The following is a 20,182-nucleotide window of genomic DNA, read 5'->3' as shown; positions in this document are numbered from 1 at the left end:
TGTGATTCAGCTGCCAGCTAGTTAGAGACACTCCCATAAATTAAGTTGTGGACTGGCAAATGAAGGAGCTTCTTAAATTCTTTAATCACAAGCTGTTGACCTATTGCTCAAAAAAAAAAAAAAAAAAAAAAAAAAAAATCTTTGCAGCCCTGATGGGGAAAGATAGTTGAAGAAAGTTTATCATGCAAACATGAAAATATTTACAGAAGAAAGTGAATATATTTTGTCCAGATGTCTTCTGCAAGGAGTGCAAACCCCATTAGGTACAGAGATGCACCAACACAGTTCATATTGCTCAAAGTCGAAGAAGAGGGTATGTTCTCCAGGACACAAAGGCAGAACTTACAAAGCACATCCTTCCTCACCAAACACCACTGGAGAACCTCTGTTCCCAAAATGGTTTTACTAATGCAGAATAAAGGTTGATGCATCATAGGATGACTGTCAAGCTCTCCCTTCTGTATCCAACAGCACTATACTTTTCTCTAACAAACCATATCCAGCTGTGCTCACGGACTCTGAAGTCCCACCTTAAAAGATGCTATTTCCACAGCTCTATAAAAGTGGTCCTTATTGCTATGAGCACTCTGTGGCCCTCCCAAGAGTATGACCAGAAGTAGCTCATCTTCATTAGTTCTTATCTAGAAAAGATGAGAATGGTGCAAGGAGAGACAAATATAAGGAAACCCAAAAGGAAAAGCAAGCAGAAGAGCAGAAATTAAACATAATGGCTGAGCAGAAGAGTTTCCTGCCCACTCCTACCTAGAAAACTACAGGACGTACAGCTAAATGACCCACCTGGTGAGCTGGGCCCATTAATAAAAGTGCTTTTAATATAGACAAATATACTCAGCAAAGTACAAGGAATGCAGACAATACCTACAGCCTTGCAGGACTCCACAGGAACAAAGCACCTCCAGCAGCACCTCCGAGGTTGCAGTCAAACAGCTCGGCTTGTGTTCCCCCTGCACGGTTGTTGAGGGGGTGCAATTTTGGTTATCCCTATACCACGGTGGGACTAACACAGAAAGATCATGCAAAACTCTAGAGTCTACCTTGTTCCACAAGAAAATGAAAAACCAAAGTGTGAAGAAAACTGCTACCAGCTGATGATGATTTAAGGGCTGGGGAAGGGGAATTCCTTGCAGTGAGAAATTTGATGGGCAGGATTTACTTAGCTTATCAAAGAGAAGACCAAGGGTGACTTGATTACAAGGTATTAAGCACCTCCATGGAGAGAAAATACCAGCTATAAAGGGCTTTTTAATCTAGCAGAGAAAGGCTTAACAAGAAGCTATGGCTGGAAGCTAAAGCTAGACAACTTCAAACGGAAAATAAGGCCTAGATTTTAAACAGTGAGTGTAAACTGGTAAAGGGTGCAGTCCTCCAACCACCTTGAAAAATACTGTGCAGCTGCCTCCATTCACAGCCAGTGCCAGTCCTGCGAGCTGCTCTGCTAGCGCCCTTCCCCTCCAGCCTGCAGCAGAGCCTGAGCAGCAGGAGATGCTGTTACAGGGGGAGAGGACTTCACCTCCACACCTTGTCCTGCAAAGGAGCCCCCGGCTACGGCCACGCTCCCTTCTGTGCATGGTGTCTAGATAAAATGTGTCAGGCAGGGACTGTTTCCTTCCTCAGAAAGGGGAGTTGGGGAATAGACTGCAACTGTCTAGTAAGTAAAGTTGAAGTCAGCATTCATTAAAGGGAATACAAGCTTACCACAGCTGATTTTGATTTCTCACCTGCAGAGTAAGTTTCAAAGAATATTCAAAGCAGATTTAAAGACAGGGGTTTTGGCTACTGTTTTGCAGAGCATTTGGTATCCTAGTAATGTTTGGGATTCTTCCTCATGTCTGACTAATTACTTCTGCTTCCTGTTTTCTTTGGAATTGCTACTATGTTCTGCATTGCTGGAATCTGAAATATTGTTTCATGGAACATTATTATATTTATGCATACCACAAACTTAAGAGACATGAATTCCTTTTTGTTCTACTGCTACAGCTTTCGAAAAAGCATTTCCCATTTCCAATAAAAGTTAATAGTTCTCCCCAAAAACAGCATGAAATCTTCAAGCTTGTATAAAAAAGTTTAACCACTAAAAAACAAATTGTTTCCATTTAAAGCTAAAAGGAAAAAAAAGAGAGAAAGAGAGAGAGAGAGGCTTTAGTTTTTAAATACAAAAAAAAATGTTGTTGACGGTATAAAAGAGCCCCATTTTGAGACAATGCCAGTTTCTGTCCAAAAAGAGTTCTGAAAAATTATTTTTCTCCACTTGCTCTAGCTACCTGCCTAATTCTGTGCTGGTGAAATCAAATCAAAAAAAAAAAAAAAAAAAAAAAAAAAAAAAAAAACTTAGGTGGCCAGTTCATATAATTATTTCCTTCAAGGGAAAGAAAATTCTTGATACTAAAGAAAATAACTGGGAAATTGAAGTATTTTCCTAACTCTGCCACAGATCAAGTGACTGGTGCAAGATCACCCAAACAATCACTCTTTGTCTAGAAAAAAGAGGTTTAGTTGGTTTAGTGCTTTCACATCTGTAAAGGGATACAGGGTCAGCTGATAGGAAGCAAAATGTATTTCAGCTCCTCATTAAATTCTCTCATACAGTAGGTTGAAGACACACTCAGTTCAGAATTCTACAAGTAAATTTCCATGGAAAATCAACTTTTTAGGTACCTCCCTCTCCACAATCAGCATCTCATTGCATCCTGTGAACAGGTGTTTTGTAGTCTTCATCTCTTCCTCATAGTCAGAAAGATTTGCTGCCGTCTTGCTTTTGTGTCCTTTTCCCCACACACTACTCTTATTCTCATCATTAATGGTTGATAAACAGCTAATGAGTGGATTGGACATTAGGACCTCCCTTTCCATCTGGACTGCCTGCTATTTTACAGGCCCTGCTAGATCTTTATTAAATTTGGGTGCAGATTATTGATTTAGGTAGATGAGGTCGTTGTAACCTCATCTCACAGAGAAAGGAAGCAGGGGAAGCCAATGTAATTCAGTTTTATTTTCTGTAGCAGTATAATCCAATAGGGGAGAAAAAAGTCAAAACAAAACCAAAGGATGTCCATAAAAAAAAAAAAGAAAAAGAAAAAGAAAGAAAGAAAGAAAAAAAAAAAGAAAGAAAAAAAAGAAAAAAAAAAGAAAAAAAAAGTCATAACTGGACCCTACACCAAATGCCATACTCTTACAGGTATTTGAAAGCAAAGACCTGAGATAGGATATAAAGTGAGAGCCTTCCCCAGATTAGCACAACAGTATAGGTATCTGGTGTTAATAAAAAGAGACACTGTTAATAAAATGCCAGATTACTCATGGGGTAAAGTTCCTATAATATAGGAACTCTCTACCTAAGATATGGTGAGAGCTTAATAAGAGCACATCTTTTTCTTAAGTTATTTTTAATTCTGTTAAATGATCATATCAGCACCTGCTGATCTAATAAAAGTACGTTCAGACTTTGGACTAAGCATTTCTGGGCACCCTGACAGAGATAACTGAAGCACAGAAATCTCCCAGAAAATCCAGGGCTTGACACTAGTCCCAGTAACAAACACCGGCACCACTTACAGTCCCACAGTTGTGAGCACAAATAGGGTATATGGGTTCAACAACAGAATGGATAAACATATGGAAAAGAAATGAGAAGAGACTTTAGGAAATAAGTCATTGCACAGATCAGTACAACAGTTCTGCGTTTATCCATATCTGAAGCCTAACCCACATGGGGGGACATGCAAGCCGAGGGCAGCGACAGTGCTAACATGGCTGTACAGCTTCTCTGCACATCAGTCAGGCTAAACACAGTCACGCATCCATGACCTCCCAGGTGGCTCTGGCCAACCGAGTATCTAATAACTGCACGTAAAAATGGGAAAAGGATATTAGGATTGAGAAGCAAGGAGGAAAAGCGTGCGCACACACAGAAACACACTACATCCTGCTGTCCTGGGACAGAGCAGAAATGAACTCAGTCTCCTCCAGGCAAACGAGGGTCCTGAACCCAAATCTTCTGCATTCCTATTGACTTACCTAGCAACTGCACAGATGGGGAAGGGGAACTCCTCCTCCTCTTTCAGTGGTCTCAGACCAGCCCCGCCATTCTCAGCACCTTGAGATGGTTCACAGCTGTAAAGTCAAAGCAGATGTGCTCACAAATTAAGCCCCTATCTGAGACAGAGGTACCAATTAAAGCTCACCACTCCCTTGGCCATCCCAGTGTGGCTTGTTCAGACCCACTGACACATCTCTCTTCATTTTTTGTTTTGGGGAATGCAACCCACAGTGGTGAATTCCACTAGGCAGCAGAGCACTGAAAATTAAGTTCACAAAGGGCTTGTGTAGTGCATGCCTTATTCTCACCCACTTTGGATTTCCCTCCCTGAAACCATATAGCAAACCACACAAAAGCCTTTTCCACCTGGACACAGGGTTGTTGTTCACTCCTAACCCACCATGACAGGCTGCTAGCTGTTTCCAAATCACAGCTCTTTGATCTTCTTGATCTTCCCATTTTAAAGAAATATGAAGTTCAAGACCGTCAGTAATATCCAGGGGCTGTCGAGTTGCACTAAGCTCCCTTTCTTTCACATGACACTCAACTGCTCTCTATCTTTGTCGATACATTTTCCCATGCAATTCCAAAACTACCTAGCAAAAGTGCTAGAATACAGAGGCTTAGGTTTGCTTGAGTACACTAAACTTAAGTCAGACTTTGTCCAGCTTATAACTGGCTCTGCTCAAGACACTACCCTATTTATCAAACAAATTTGGTTACCTGGAACAATGCCAAGCTGGCAGCATAGCTTTCTCTCTGCAGTGTCATAGCAGTGGCCAAACAGGTGACCTTTCAGGTCAGCACTGCCATTCAAATCAATTCATTTTAGCTGATAGGTCCAACAGGTATGAGTGCTTGCTTAGTTCTTGTCCACTAACAACCAGCACCAAACACTCAGATCATCCACATAAAATAATATTCATTCAAGAGCAATCTCCCTTTCTCCCTTTTCTGACAAGAAAAATGATCAAAGTGTAACATTCTGTTTTACCACATCTGTGACCAGCTCCTGGCCAGGTAGTACAACCTCACAGCCCCCCAAGCACAGATGAATTTCTGATCTGCCTTTCTTTCACATAAGCTGAAAATCCAGCATCCCTTTGGCTGGTATGTTTTCTGAGACACAGAAGAAGAACTAAGAAAGTCTTCAAACCGGACATATCACTTCACCGCACATCCCATCTCCAGGCACTTTCGCAGCCTGTGGTGAGTGACCCCCTAGACCAGACACTTTTGAAGCTCACAGGAAAATGTTCATGCTATGCTGCAATCTGCTGCTTAGATGTGATCTTCACTACCTGGAGCTGTGGGGCCAAAACATGGGTAGGCTGTGATGCATGTCTTGTCCCTGGGAATCATTCTCTATACAAGGATATCTGGAACAAATTAAAATTTGACTATATTTGTCTAAACTGCTATCAAAAAACCAGCACAGGGGAAGAGCATCTTAGCCTTCATTCACCAACTGGTGATTTCATGATTATGCTAAGTGACCAAGAAGTCTCTTCACAAAACTAGTTTGAGTGAAAAATTAAATATTTGCATCAGATGTCTGCATGATTGCTCTTCCCCTAGCTCCCGATGGTGTCTACAAAAGGGGTACTATAAAAAGCTGATGCACAGGTATATTTCTTAAGACAAGAAGAAGGAAGATCAGATCTGCCCACTCTTTCAAGGCCCCAATTTCCCAGACCACTCTATGGAGGAAAAATAGGAGGACGAGAAAAAAAAAACTTCATAAGACCCCATCCAACATCTCTTTCACAGTGTCATCCCTCGGCCAATAGCTCTCCAGGGCTCTTGCAACATTGGCAAAGCTTCCATCCTCACCTTTCACAGGGCTGTGCAGCAAGTCTGAGGGCTCAGATACACCCATCTTGTTTTTTCCAGACACTGCCAGTGTTCCTTTTATTAGGGGAATACTTCAAATAAGATTATTGAGCAGCAGTTTTGCAAAGACCAGGAAGATCCTCTCAATGAAAGTACAAAAAATGGTATCAGTCACCTGCATCATGGTTAAACGTGCTGCTGCAACATTCATGGTTCATTCATGCAGTAGGTGTGTGTAATTCTAAGCCCATGTGAATATTCATTTTCTAAATAGTTAAGAAGGTGGGAAAACACTTTAAAGTGGAAGATTTTACATGTCTGAGCCTCTCTGCAAGCTTCACTCCTTCATCCAAGCTTAAGCGCAACTCTCTCACAGGACATTGCTACTGCAGCCAGAATTTCCTTTTTGCCTCATTAGCCAGAGCAGTAGTTTGCTGTTTTCAGGCTTTGCTAACATTTCCTTCCTTCTCCCATCCATAATGCTCCATTAGACATCATTATGCTTCGATGAGAAAATAATGAAGAAAAATGTGCATTCAACAGATTTTGCTGAGACCTCTCGCTTTGCTAGTCTCCATTTTACTCTCTGTTAATCCCTGAAACGTTCCTGCAAGCCAATACCTACTCTGCAGCATGAAGTAACAGTGTCAATAAATACTACCTGGACTCTGCAGAAACACAACATCCTTCCCCTCCACCTTGCCTTCAGAATGACAAATATTCTTCCTCCAGCTGATTAGGTAGACCTCTGGCTTCACCCACCTCTTTCTTGGCAAAAAATGCACTGAGACTTTTCTCATTTATTTCATGGTTGTCAGGGAGCAATAAGGGCTGGCTGCTCCCTCAGAGACAGGAGTTGTGAGCCTAAGGGACAACACAGCTGGCAGGGAAGGGGCCTCACTGGCCAAGGCCCAGTGCCACAGCACCCAAGCAGCATGAGCAGGCAGACCCAGAGACAACAACCAGGTCCAACAAAGACTCCAGATCACAAGGCAATATCACAGTGATGAGGTAGGTCCAAGGTCAAGCCAGGACATCAGTACATTGGCTGGGGTCTGATTCAATGGAATCCATGGCCAGGAATGGGCATGGCTGTGTTTGGGATGGAGACCATCATTCCTCCAGTATAGCTCAGGCAGGGGCTGATGGCCTCAGGCTGAACTGAAATCAGGTCCAGGACCATGGGAAAGAGTGTGAGGAGGCCCCTGAGGGAGGCTGCTCGGGGCCATTAAGGTTTGTTAATGCCCTCAGGGCCCTGACAGTGTTTTGGAAGGTCCTTGAGGAAGAAACCTGTTCTGTAAGTGTTTTCAGAGAAGTTCTATTGATCAGCTTATGCTGATCAATAGACACTAGACAATAGACAATATTGACAATACACAATAGATCAATAAGACACAGCAGGCATCCTGCTGCCATTTATTTGGTCACAAATGGACAGGGATCAAAGCTAGCACCATGTCTTGTGTTCTCATTCCTGGCCATTATGTATCTTAGGTTGACTTAGGTACTTCAGGTTTGTTTAGTCCAGGCTCAGTATCAATGTCACCTGCAGCAAATACAGAGCTTGATCTTACATGTGGCCACCTGGCCTGTGGATACATTACAGAATCTCATTAAAAACACAATGTTTCCTGAAGAGTTACAAGTCAGAGTAAATGAGAGAGATTCCTTTCTAACAAATGTCAACAGGTCCTTCCTAACTCAGAAACTGTGTTCCACGTTCCCAGCCACCACCATTAGACCTTATCCTTCAATAGACAAATAGTCTCTAACCTGTGGCCCAAAGATGCCTGGGACTCCTCAGATGGTATTGAGAAAGGTAATTAAGAAAAGCAAGTTTTTTCTTGACGGGCTTAAATTAGTTCTATCCGGATCCACACACTCACTGTAAAGTTTATTAATAAGAAAAAAAAGGCATATATAGACATTCACAGCACAAAAGAGATCCTTTCCCAAAACAGACCTAAATCAACCAGAGAGAGCATCTCATCTATAAGCCCCTCTCCTGCAACCAGCACACCTTCAGTGTGGTGCATCTGCACACATGCACACTCACTAGCCTAGTGTATGATGACCTCCTGCAATGCTGACCTACTAGATTTTCAGGCTTTTACTGCTGTATCCTTGACCTTTGCCAAAAAATAGACAGCAAAGTTTTAAGTCTGACTCTTAAACACTAAGGCTATTCTAAAAACATGCCAACAGAGATGGAAAAGTCCATCACAGCTCCAGAAATGCCTTCCTGGACCAAGCAATTAAGCACTGATGAAACCAGGCTGACATGACAATCAGAGAGAAATTGTGTGGGCAGCACCACATCAGCGATTGCAGAAGACTAGCACAACTCTCCTTCAGGTCCTCAATACTACACTTCAGTTTTCTTCTTCTAATCACATTCAGCTTCACATACATGTGTGTATTATATACATATAATCCCATTTCATCCTTACCAAGGTGTCTCAGGCAAAAGAAGGTTTGTATTTAACATCTTGGAAGCCCCAAATCCGAACCAAAAACTCCCAGAACAAGCTGAAGAACCTAAGAGACTGAGGGGTCTACTTACAAGCCCACTTTTATCCGAGCACCTACACAGACACTTTGTTCACTGCTGTGGGAATCCCACTATCTCCATTAGTAGCAGACCAAACCTTGAAATGTTAATAAGATGCAATTCTTTTGCTCTTGACAGCACTGGATGTAAGCAGTCTGTGTTGTACTTGTAGCTGCTATAAATCAAATGCTGATGAAAAGTCTTCAGTTCAGATCTACTGGTGTGTTTGTCTAAATAGCAGGGCTTTGGGAGTACATTTCTCCACAATCTGAATTCCTATCTGAGGCAGAAGCTGATCACAGACAGATCCTTTTTCTTCTCTGAGCTTCTGCACTGACAGATTTTCCACTGTTCACCTGACAGCTCTTCCTCTGTGTTTCCTTCTCTGTTGGATCCTGAAGAGTATACTTTATCCTCTATTTTATATAAAGAATCCCTGGGTTAAGGGTTCTCTTTAGGAATCAAGCCACCTTACTATTTATGTTTATGTACACATATTATTGTATTAAGGTCAACAGTGTGATTGTCAGCCAAAACAATACTTAAAGCTATTAGAAGTCAACGTACACTAACTCAATGCAAAAGAATCAAAAGCAAAAAGCCAAAAGCCACTGGACTGAAAATAAACATGAGAAAATTTTATTCCTAAAACCAATATTCATAAAATTGGAAGCAGACATATAAACAGCTCCTGTAATACAGTATCACTAATCAAATGTTGCAACACATTTGCTCCGAAGAGAAGACACATGTGTCTTGCTACATGCACCCAGTCCCTTCTAAACTTCATTAAAGTCTAGTAGAAAATAAATAAGATAAATATAATTTGCATTTATTATCCAAATTAGAAAAGCTTGCCAGATGGGGAGCTCTCCTCTAGCAGGGCTGTTGTTTTCAAAGAGAGAAAAGCACTAGCACAACCCAGCTGTTTGGGGCCTGTGATGTTCCCACTCCTAGAAATCCATAGCCCCTGGCTTTTCCCTGTAATTAGTTAGTGCTAATACCCTCGGTTAGTCTGTGGAAAAGTCACATTCTGAAAGATCACCCTTGCGAACAGCTGTACTCCTGAGACAAAACGTCACCACTCCAAGCTGTCAGCCAATTCATCTCCAGCAAAAGTCAGCCGGGCCATAAATTGGGAGTTCTTTATCTCGGGACAGCAGACTGAGCTCGTTTTAATTGCTGCAGTATGGTAATGAGCCTTGTTTGTGGCACAAGGTGCTTCATGGTGGCTCTGTTTGAAAACACGGTATTGTAACCCTCCCGAGGGCAAATACAATCGGCTTAAAAACACTGCCGTCTGGATACAGAAAAGAAATCATGTAACGGTCCCTGCAGCATGGCACATTATCAAAGGCATCATTAACAGCTGCTTCATGGAATGGCAGGAGGCTCTCTTGGGTGAGCTTACTTCAGTTCTCTTTATTCTTTTCGCTCTTTCATTTTTTCTAAGTCATGAGTTCAGCAAACATGGCTGTCAAATCAGCTACAGAGGAACAGAAAGTTACCAAGAATTAAACCTTTTCTAGCAGACAAGGACTATGCCTGTTTTTAAAAGAAAAAAAAAAAGAAAAGAAAAGGAAAAGGAAAACAAAACATACCCAGGGAAAAGTAAACAGACAAAAGAATAGCAACGAAAGTCTTTCTCACGGGCTTGTTGAGACAAAATCTACTGCAGCTCAGATTTCAGTTTGTTCCTTTTGGATTAGGGGCTGCAGCAGAGAGAACAGTATTTTAACATTAACATTTAGGAAAAGAATAGCTCAGATGGACGTGAGGCTGCAGGTTTTCCTGTCCAGATATGATAGGCTATTTCTTTCACACCGTTACGTGATGAGGCTGGTGATATGTCTCTGCTTGCTGCAGAAAGCCCAAGTCGTATTTCTATGTATTCTCTACTTAATTATCGCATTATTATTCTTACTGTATTATCCAGAGGTTGGGCCAGGCCCCTTGTGCTAGATACTGTACAAATGTCTACTTCCCCAGTCTCTGTGATCTTTTAACCTGGGGGCCTGACCTTGCATATGCTTACACACTTGGTTAACTATCCACATTGCATGGCCCTACTGAAATCAACCAAACTGGTGAATGGATTGAAATCAGTAATTACCCATGTGCTTAATTATTTGCAGAACTGGGGGCTAAGTGCTTCATTTTCAGCTTTTTGCTTGAAAATGTTAGGTCTAATCTAGTGTGTCTCACTTTGAGCTCAATCCCACAAGGAACAAGGCAGTCTGGCCTAATTAAGCAAAGCATTTAACGAGTGTTTAACTTGAAGCACACAAACAAGCCCATAGACTAAACGCTGTGTTGCTTGGGTGGGCATGCTGAGCCCCGTGCAGGACTGAGCCCTCCAGCCCGAGTGGTGGGGGTAACGGTGCCTCCCAGGGCAGAGCCGCGGGGGGCTGGACGTGCAGGTCACTGCACGCACGGGGGATCCCTGGCTGCTGCCCGGCAGACCGAGGCAGTGCAGAGGGTGAGCCAGGAGCCCTGGCAGAGTCGGGGATCCACTGTCATGTCCCCCGTTCCCTTTCTGGATGGCATCCAAGCCCATGGAAGAGGGTGCAGAGAAGCAGAGCAGGGATTTAAGCAGAGGCTGTGAATGTTCTCTTTAATTAACTGACGGAAAGTCTTCACGCTCAGAAGCACATCCCTCACTTAGCATCGGCCACAACTCCCGCTCTGCCGCGGCGGTGTGGTTCAGTGGAAGCAAAGAGCGAGCCGAGCCCTGCTGCAGCTTGGATCCCTCTGGGAACTGGTGGGCAGGGGACCCCTCTCGCTGCCAGATTGGGACCAGCACAGGCCCATGACATGGGCTGCAGACCTGGAGGTATCACAGACATCACGTTTCTGTGCCTCTGCCTCCTCTGCTCTTGCCTGGACTGTGGAGCTCCTGGGACAGGGACCTGAGAGCCAGCTCTGCCCTGGCCTGGGCTGGGATGAAGCCTTCAGTATCATCTTGCTTCTGACAGCCACTAATTTTAGGGCCTTCAGGACACAAAATAATGATAACAGCCTTCCTGGAAAAAAGTCCCTCTGGGCCTGTGTAAAATTAGCAGCGTGCTGGCTGTCCCACTTTCACTCCCGCTATGTGGGGCAGCACGGCTCGTCGACACGCTGGGCTCACTCAAAGGGCCTTTGCCTTCCCCTTGCAAGGGGAGCCCGCGGCGCCGAGAACGCGCCCGCGCACCCTCCCGCTGACGCCTGCGCAAGCTGCCTGCGGGAGGAAGAGGAGGCAGGCCTCCTTCCTTGGCACAGGAGATTCCCGGCCATGAGGGCTGCGGGGGGGAGAGGCCAGGGTGGACTCGGCACGGGGAGAAGATAACACAAGGGCGAAGCTGGAGCTGCAGGACTCCTCTGCCCTTCCGAGTGGCAGGGACTTCGATGCTGCTCCCCACTGCTCGAGAAGGGGCTGTCCCTCGTCCTCAACACGCACAAATGCCTGGAAACAAAGCATGAGGCTTAACCGAAAATCTCCTCAAAAGTAGCATCATTACCATAATCCAATATTAGTACCAAATATGACCTCTACCCGGGAGCTCAGAGGGGATTATTCCCTTGAGATCTGCTATCTGCCCAGCTGAAAACCTCTTATAATCACTCCCTGGTGTGAGGGAATTTCAGAGCTGCTGAGAGATTTTTTTTCCAGTGTCAAAGATGAACGCAGACAGCTCTGTAACGTGTGAGGAGCGGCAGGCAGAGAAGGGAGAGAGGGACAGAAAGAGTGACCCCCAAGCACACACGCAAGTGGTGTGACTGCACGCATTGCAGAGCCGCTCGGGGCCGCGACCGCGCCAAAGAGAGCCGGGATTCCCTCTCTGCACGCCTCCAGCACCAGCTGCTCCGCAACGTCGCGGTCCCTGCGCGCTGACTCCAGACTACAGTCCACAGTAACAACACCACGTTGCGTCTCCCACTGCTCCTGATGCACATTGCAAGACTCTGATCCTGTCCTAGCTTCCCTGATTTATGCTGATTTAACCTGACTCAAACAAAAGCTGCCCAGAAAACTAATGATGGATTCGACTCAGATATAGAATGTAACAACGGGTGGATTGAAGGGAGAGACAAAAAGAAAGATCTGGCAAAAAAGTGACATGGTGTACCTTACGCCAGGGGAGTAGTCACATTGCCCTTGCCCCACTCAGCAAAGCCCCAACAGCTAAGCTTGAGCAACAAATCTGTTTTGGTAAACAAAAATCTGCTGGAATGGCAGCGTTTTTCTCTATGAGATTTTCCCCCCATAGGGGCATCAAGTTGTTGTGTTGCTTTTTTTTCACAAGGCACATTATTCCATTTAAGTGCTTGTGCATGTTTATTAATAGAGAAAAAAATCAGTGAACAATGAGCTACTCTGGGGAGGCTTAAAGCTTGCACTGGAGCAATGAATCAGCAAAGCAAACTCATTTAGCAAAATGCTCATTTTAGGACATGTTCTTTTCACACTTGAGTTATTTTCCTCCACACTCCAAAATTAATCAGAATCCTAGTGACTTACTTGTCCCCGCACCTAAGGGACTATGTGCATCAGGGCAGTCTCAGCCTGTTCTCCCCTCACCCACCCCAAACACACCAACATACAGGCGGGACACCTGAGGTGCATATCTGGACCTGCTGCAGGACAAGCAGGATGCAACCAGTATCAGCTCCAGCAACACATCTGGAAGCTGCTAGAAACCTCAAGAGAAACCTTTTTTATTGCAGCAGGACCTGAATTAAGGTGTAAGTTAATCAACATAATATGGATGCAATTCAGAGTTTTTGCTGCTAGGTAGGTAATCAAAGGATTGAGATACTGAGATGGTTCTGGTCCTCTACCATGTACCTCGTAACCATGGGCAAACTCGAGGGTTGCAAAGAGGTCTTGGGCTGATGGGAGACATTTTATAAGCTCCTTGCAACTACTCTACAGAGGCACAGATTACTATCACTATTTATCATTCGGTTTATGACAACTCCTGAAATACAGATGAGGAGCTATTGTGCTAGGTGCTGCTGATACACCAAGTGGAAAGACTGTGTCTGGCAGGAACAAATTACACACAAATATGCACACAAATGTGGGCATAATTCCTATGGCAGTGGAAAACCAGGTCCTCACAGCCGGCCTTGAAAAGGGAGACAGAAATGCAAGCCACATGGTAAAAACATGCTAGCTCTGGGAATCAGAGACAGAAAATGCACATTGCTCACTTGCTATTAAGAAATTCTGTAACATGAGAAGAAATTTTTCAAGACTAGCTCTTCACTTCACATACCCACGCCCCCAGCTTTGCTGGTGACACCTAAACTCCTGCTACCTGAGGACCATAGGGTTCCTGAAGGAAAGGAAGACTCAGATGTATTTTATTCGTTTACTATTTCCAAACGGGTTTCTTATTTACCAGCCGTCAGTAGCTGTTCACTCGGCAGTTTCCACTCTCTCTCGGGTTTGCTTGATTTCCCAAATGCAGAGCCTGGAAGCCAATGGGAGGCTGCCACTAGCTTCAGTGGAGCCAGGACAGTCTCTGATGAGGCCGTATCCCCAGGCGTACCCCCAGCACCAACCCCCTCCTGTTTACGCTATCGCTGTTCCTATGTTCACCCAAATGAGATTAGCTGATTTCAGACAGCATCTAATGAAAAATGAGTTTTTCAGCGCCAGCACTCACCTCTCCAGCGTACAAACACAGGCACTGGAAGATTGGCTTGGCATTCAGTCTGCAGCATGTGACCATTTAATGAAGGAGGTCTATGAACTAACGGACTAATGCACTGAGTCACAAAAGCAGCTGCCCAATGTGACTTGTTTCACTAGAGGAAGGATTTTTTTTTCTTTTTTTTCTTTTCCTTTTTTTTTTTTTTTTTTTTTTTGTGTGTGTGATTAAGGCCCAAGATGGGGAAGCAGATATATTCCTGGCTCTTTCACAGTCCTAATAGGTGATTGCGGATAAATTCTGTAACAATGCTCTGCCTTAGACTTCCACCACAAAAAGGAGATAAAAATGCCCTTTCTCACAAGAGGCTGCAATGGGTTCAGGCATCAGTGGGATGAGTGTGACAGTAATGCTTGCAAAATGTAAAGGCTAAAATGGAGAAAGCCCTGTTGCACTAGTTTTAAAAGTCCTACAGTGAACAGCTGAATCACAGAGGTCTTTTGGGCCTCCCAGCAGTACCCGCAGCAAATGTAGTTTCATCATCTCTCTGTACTCTGCCCCATCCTACCTAACAGCAGCATGCACGGAAAACATCAGGACGGCAGAACCACCCGTGCTTCAAGTACAGCCGTCTCAGCAGAAGCAGTATGGGCTGGAGAGCGGTAAAAGCATTTCATGGCCACACAGGGCCCAAGGGGCACTCCATTCCTGAGCAACCTGCTGCAGCTGCCCCTGCTCCAGAGGTGCCTTCCAGCCTCAGCCATCCTGGGACCTGTTTTTGTTCGTTAGGACACTGAGTAGAGTGGAGAGAGAGGTGGGGAAGGAAGTCTTGGTCCCCACTGCTGGGACTCTGTCTATGGGTTACATATAGGCATATGTTAAATCCCAGGTTACTCTGCAAGCATCCAGTGAATGATCATGATGATAAGGAAACGGCAGCTTCAGAAGGAGGCAGAAAGCCCTAATGCTCAAGGGACTCACCTCAGACCGAGCCAACTAGACCAGGCGCTGGTTCCTCTCTGACCCCCAGGCTTCCTGCTGGACTTTCTGCCAGTACCCGTATGGCTTCCTCTTCCTTCCCCATCTGTAGGAGTGAGGAGGAAAAGGAGAGACTGGGAGGCTTGGATACTAAAATGGCATGAAAAGTATCTTTTTACTATTTTTCTTCATGGTTTGCAGGCATATCCCAAAGGGCATTTACACGTTAAAGATACTAAATTGTCCGAAGAAAGAGGGCCCCATTGCAACATGATTTCCTTCAGTTGCTGAAAGCAGGCAGGGAGCTTGGAAACTCTTCCAATTCAGTCAGATGAATAGTGTCCTGGAATTATTCAATCCTACAAATTCCCCTGGCAATTTGTGTCACCTTTATCTAATTTGCCTCTGAATGAAACAATGAAATAACATTTTCTCTCCTCTGTTGCCATGAGAAAGTCACAAATAAATAAGAAGAGAAAGCAGGTAACTAACTAGAAGTCAGTGAAATGAATAAAGTGAGCAGGCTGAGGAGGGGAGCAGGGCTGGAGAACATCATTGAAGAGATATTATTTTTCCTTATTTCTCTCCCTCATCGTAATGACTGAGCTTGCCTCAAACAGCAGCAGGTAAAACAACACTGTCAGCTTGGTGCATGTATTTTTCCCTTCCAGTTAACAGTGTTCTCCTAAATAATTCACCAGCCCTTGTCGCCAGGGCAGGACCCCTGCCTTGAGCCTTTCACCGGTGCAGAACAACAGCCAGCCAGCCAGGCTGCTTTCCTCGTCTCTCCGGGGCTGCCTTGTCTCACCTGGCCCCTCGCGAGCCGGAGCCGGAGCAGCCTGCGAGTTGCCAAGGAAACTGAGAGCCACTGGCTGGGAGCCACCGACAGCCCAGGGGCAGCCACCAAGCCACCCCGGCCACCGAGCGCCCCGGCCTCCCGCACCCAGCCCCAGGCACCAGCTCCATGCACCAGGGCACCTTCCCAGCACCGTTCACAGAGGGCTTCTCTTTGTCCTCCCCTGGTACTTGCTCAGGAAGATTATCCTGTCTGTTTTAAATTGCCTTGCGTTGTATTTTCTCTGGTTTGTTGTCACAACCCTCTCTCTTCTCTTTTTAAAAATACTATCCTCTAGTTTTCCATAGAGTAAAAGCCAACCTAGATTTTCCTGTTTCACGCTCCATTGTTATACAAATGACTCCAAGATTCCCACTGCCCAGGGATCGCCCTTGTTAGGTAACTTGGGAGGGTTTTTTTTTTTTTTTTCAGCCAGAGAACAAAAATATTATGGTTATGCATAAAAATAGGGCTTTCTGTTGGATAAGAGTCATGGGAGGGGAAGGAGGACAGAAAGCCTCTGTCTGTGGTCACAGACTCTGCTGCTACACGTTTGTAGCCACGGATCCCCCCCGCACCCGTGCGCCCAGCGAGCACAGCACCCACGGCACAAGCCAGCCGTAGATGCAGGCCGTCTGCGCTCGCCGTGTACAGCTGTAGTAACTCCTGCCAGGGCTGCATTTGCAGAAAGCCGGAGGGATCCCCGCAGCCTTTGGGATACCCTTCACTGGTGCAAAGCGCGCCCAGCACGCCCAAAGGGCGCAGCCGCACACGCCGCTCCCGGGGAAAGACATCACCGCGCGCAAGGCGCAGGACACCAGGGAGTCGCGGTTAAGCTGAATACGCCAAAATCTTCAAAAGCAGCTGCGGGTGCTAAGTGATCCTTTTTGGAAGCCCATGCCGGCACCTTGAAGCCAACAAGAGAGGCAGAGGAGGCAAGTGGCTGAGCCGGCCTGCCCAGGACACAAGCGTGTGGCACAGGCAGCCAGATGCCAGGGTCCTCCCGGCGTCTCACTTGCTAGAGTGCCTTTTTTCTTTTCTCAATATAGGTTGTTTTCTGATCCCAAACTGCTTGATTGGCTTCCCTGAACTACCCGTGGCAGTTTCCATGGACCTTTTTTCTTTACAATGAGACAAAAATGTGCCTGATCTCAACGTGTTAGCAAACAGCGAAAGAAAGCAACAGAAGCCCTGTTACATTTTAGTTGTTTGGCAAAGACATAAAAATTAGTAAAATAAAAATCTATATTAAATGTCTTAGAAATCTAACCCATCCTATTTTTTCTCGTTATGAAGAGCATTTTACAAAGCTATATCTCATTCAAGTTGATGCTGCAATCTGTAGCACTGGCACTATTCTCGTGAACAAGGGTGTAAAACCTAGCCCCCAGATAACGTTTCAGGCAGCATTTAATAAAATTCCAAAGACCCAGGTGTCATTTCCTATACCACATAGTATTTACATAAATAAACGTCTTCAATTAGCATGTTACAGATGGGCTGGGTTTTTTTTTAACTAACCCTGTCCCATTTATGAAGCTCAAAATGATGAAAGTTTGGTTACATTTTATCTGAAGTGTTTCCAAGAGGAAACAAGAGTAGGAGCAGTATTTCAGCAAATATGTGAGCAAATGAGTCAATAAGTAACATGGAAAAAAACAACCACCACCACCTGCATTACTGTGCACAGATTATGCAGTTCTAATCTGGAGATCTTTTATACATTAAAATATTAGCAGCTGTCTTTCAGGGTTTCTGGCAAAGCTGTAACAGGTTCCAGACAGACTTTATAACCACAGTGAGTAGTATTCACGGGACAGGATTTAAGGATTTAAATTCCTGTTTGTTTCATTCCGTAGTAACACTGACCCTCCTATATTATTATATTTCAAAACATGTCGAACATCTCTGCATTTCAGTGTTACTATGTTCTGTAACACTGCTCAAAGCTGCAGCAGCAATGAAAAACAGCTACTTGCTCTGCTGTCTTAACCAGTAACGGCAAGAAGAAGGGCTCGTAGCACTGTTAAGACTCCATAACCATAAAGCAACGCTGTTCTGGAAAGGACTTCACCTTTCCTTTCATCTGCCGAAGAATGAAACGTCTTTCATTCCCATTCCATCTTTTGTAGGCTTTGCTGTTTCACCAGCATTCCTCTGCACCATGACAGCCACGATCTAAATAACTACCTAAATAAAACCATCTGGATTCCGCGCTGGTGAATTTATGTTGTGATGTTTTCATAAACAACAGCAACTTGGCATCTCTATTTATTGTCAGAATAAAATAGTGAAATTTTAAGAATTCCTTGCAATTTCTGGAAATCTTCAGAAATGTTAAAATGAGTATATTGAAGTATTTTATTTAAACAAGTCCAATACAGTCCAACTTTATAAATCTAAAAGTTATATTTGTTCAAACAACAGTAAGAAACATTTTTAACTAGCCACAAGGTTTTAAAATTGTTTGAATACTGATGAATTCCACATGACTGAAACAGTTCAATTTCAGTAAAAACTTAGAAGTATATTGTTTTCAAAAGGATAGTATTAGATTCCAATATACTTGTAATAAGCATCACTGCTACCAGAGCATCACACATTTAAAGGAAAATCCAACCAAGTCTCAGCATTTTTCACTTTTTACTGTTATTATTGTTTTGTTAGCTTGCACAAAATCAGTTCGAAAATACTGGCTTTCAATAGTATTCACTTTTGATTTTTATAATACTTAGGTGTTAAACATCCAGGGAAGTTGTTGATTAGTTTAGGGAAATAATGGTGCTTATTGACATTCTTATTTGTCCAAACGGGAAAAGCATTCATATTAATCTCAAAAGCCATAATAATGTGGCACAAAGATAAAAATGCTAACAAAATCAAGGTAACCCCCCAGAAATATGTATGGTAGAGGAGTCTTCTCATAATCAAACATATTGAAGATCAAGTATTTTTATTTTCTTCAGTTACCCTTACAAACAAAAAACTAGGTGCCCAGAATAGGCAAATTATCAAAAAATACTGAAAATATGAAGAATATTTATACAAAAAAACAGAAAACACAAAAAAGTAACAAAATGGCAGCAGCAATCCAGCACCTTAGGGGAACAGTTGGCCTCCTTCCTTATACCAGGGAAAATAATACACTGCTCAGTGGCACTTACCCTTGTCTAGCAGCGGGAAATTATGAGTGACTGTGCCTTTGCACCTTGTACCTGAGTAGTGAGACACAAAAGTGAGATGTTTTGTTAGTATGGCTCTTCGTATGACAATTATCTCAATAATATGATTATTATAAATGAATAAGTATAAAGTTAGCAGGATCTGCTCATTAATTTCCATAGGATCAGAATTTCATGAGCTTGTCTTATTAAAAAATCGAGGATCCAAGCACATATTGGAAACCTGCATTTATATTTGTGCTTTTGCATTTGCTCTAAGTAGCCTATGCCATAATTTCCCACCTGTTCAGAAAACAGCACTTGAGTATTTTTCAAATCAGTTTTTCCTTGTGTCTCATCTCTGCATTCTTGCTGGCCTCCCCTAGGCAACCCTCTCGCTTTCAGATCCTGAAAGCAATGGCTTTTCCTGATCTCCTTCCACAGCAGTAAAACACACTTTCTCATCACCAACATGGCCCACTACTAACGAGGGTATTGGTATGCATTGCATTATGTGAAGGCCAGCAATGCCTTGAAAAATATCCATTTCTCTGTCTAGCACTGACTGTGTCTTTGGAAATCTTGCTTTCTCCTGTGAAAGTTCTCTCTCACTCTCTCTCTCTATATACATGTGGTATACATATGTAATCAAAATACATATACAATCAAAACTCTGTGACACTCAATCAGATTTTATTTCAGTTAGTCTGTTACTGGAATGGTCCAAAATAGTGACCTGTTCATCCTTCTAGCAGCCCAACAGCTGTAGTAAGACAACAGTGCCTAAATACGTCATGTGTTCACAGAAAGTATATCCTCTTAAACTAGCTTGATATCTTCTAACTGTGGGTTTAAGATGTGTGTTGACATATGCACTAACACTGATATAACAAAATGCTGCATGAAGAGCATTAGAACTAGAGCAGTGCAAAATTATCCTGGCACATATTAAAAACCTGAAAACCGGCTGACAAATCGCAAAATGTATCTGTAAACAAGAAATCATCACCCCGTAGTTTCCAAGAAGCTCCATGGCGATCTATTCTCAGCCCCACACTATGTAACACCTTTACTGGAAGAAAACATGAAATCGTTCTCCAGGGAAGCTGCGGAGGGACAGGCACA

At 43.8% G+C, this 20,182-nt stretch overlaps 1 long non-coding RNA gene across 1 annotated transcript; it reads right to left on the bottom strand.

Annotated features, from left to right (window-relative positions):
- Positions 1–15,069: 15,069 nt before the first annotated feature.
- Positions 15,070–20,182, bottom strand: LOC134142977 (uncharacterized). The gene is made up of 3 exons (XR_009958990.1): positions 20,067–20,182; positions 19,061–19,111; positions 15,070–15,167 (listed from the first exon to the last, which is right to left on the bottom strand). It is a non-coding gene; the product is annotated as an uncharacterized LOC134142977 (long non-coding RNA).

Source organism: Rhea pennata, chromosome 7 (assembly GCF_028389875.1).
Source record: "Rhea pennata isolate bPtePen1 chromosome 7, bPtePen1.pri, whole genome shotgun sequence".
NCBI lineage: Eukaryota > Metazoa > Chordata > Aves > Rheiformes > Rheidae > Rhea > Rhea pennata.
Note: the sequence above shows the minus strand (reverse complement) of the source record. Positions and strands in the feature narration are given on the sequence as shown.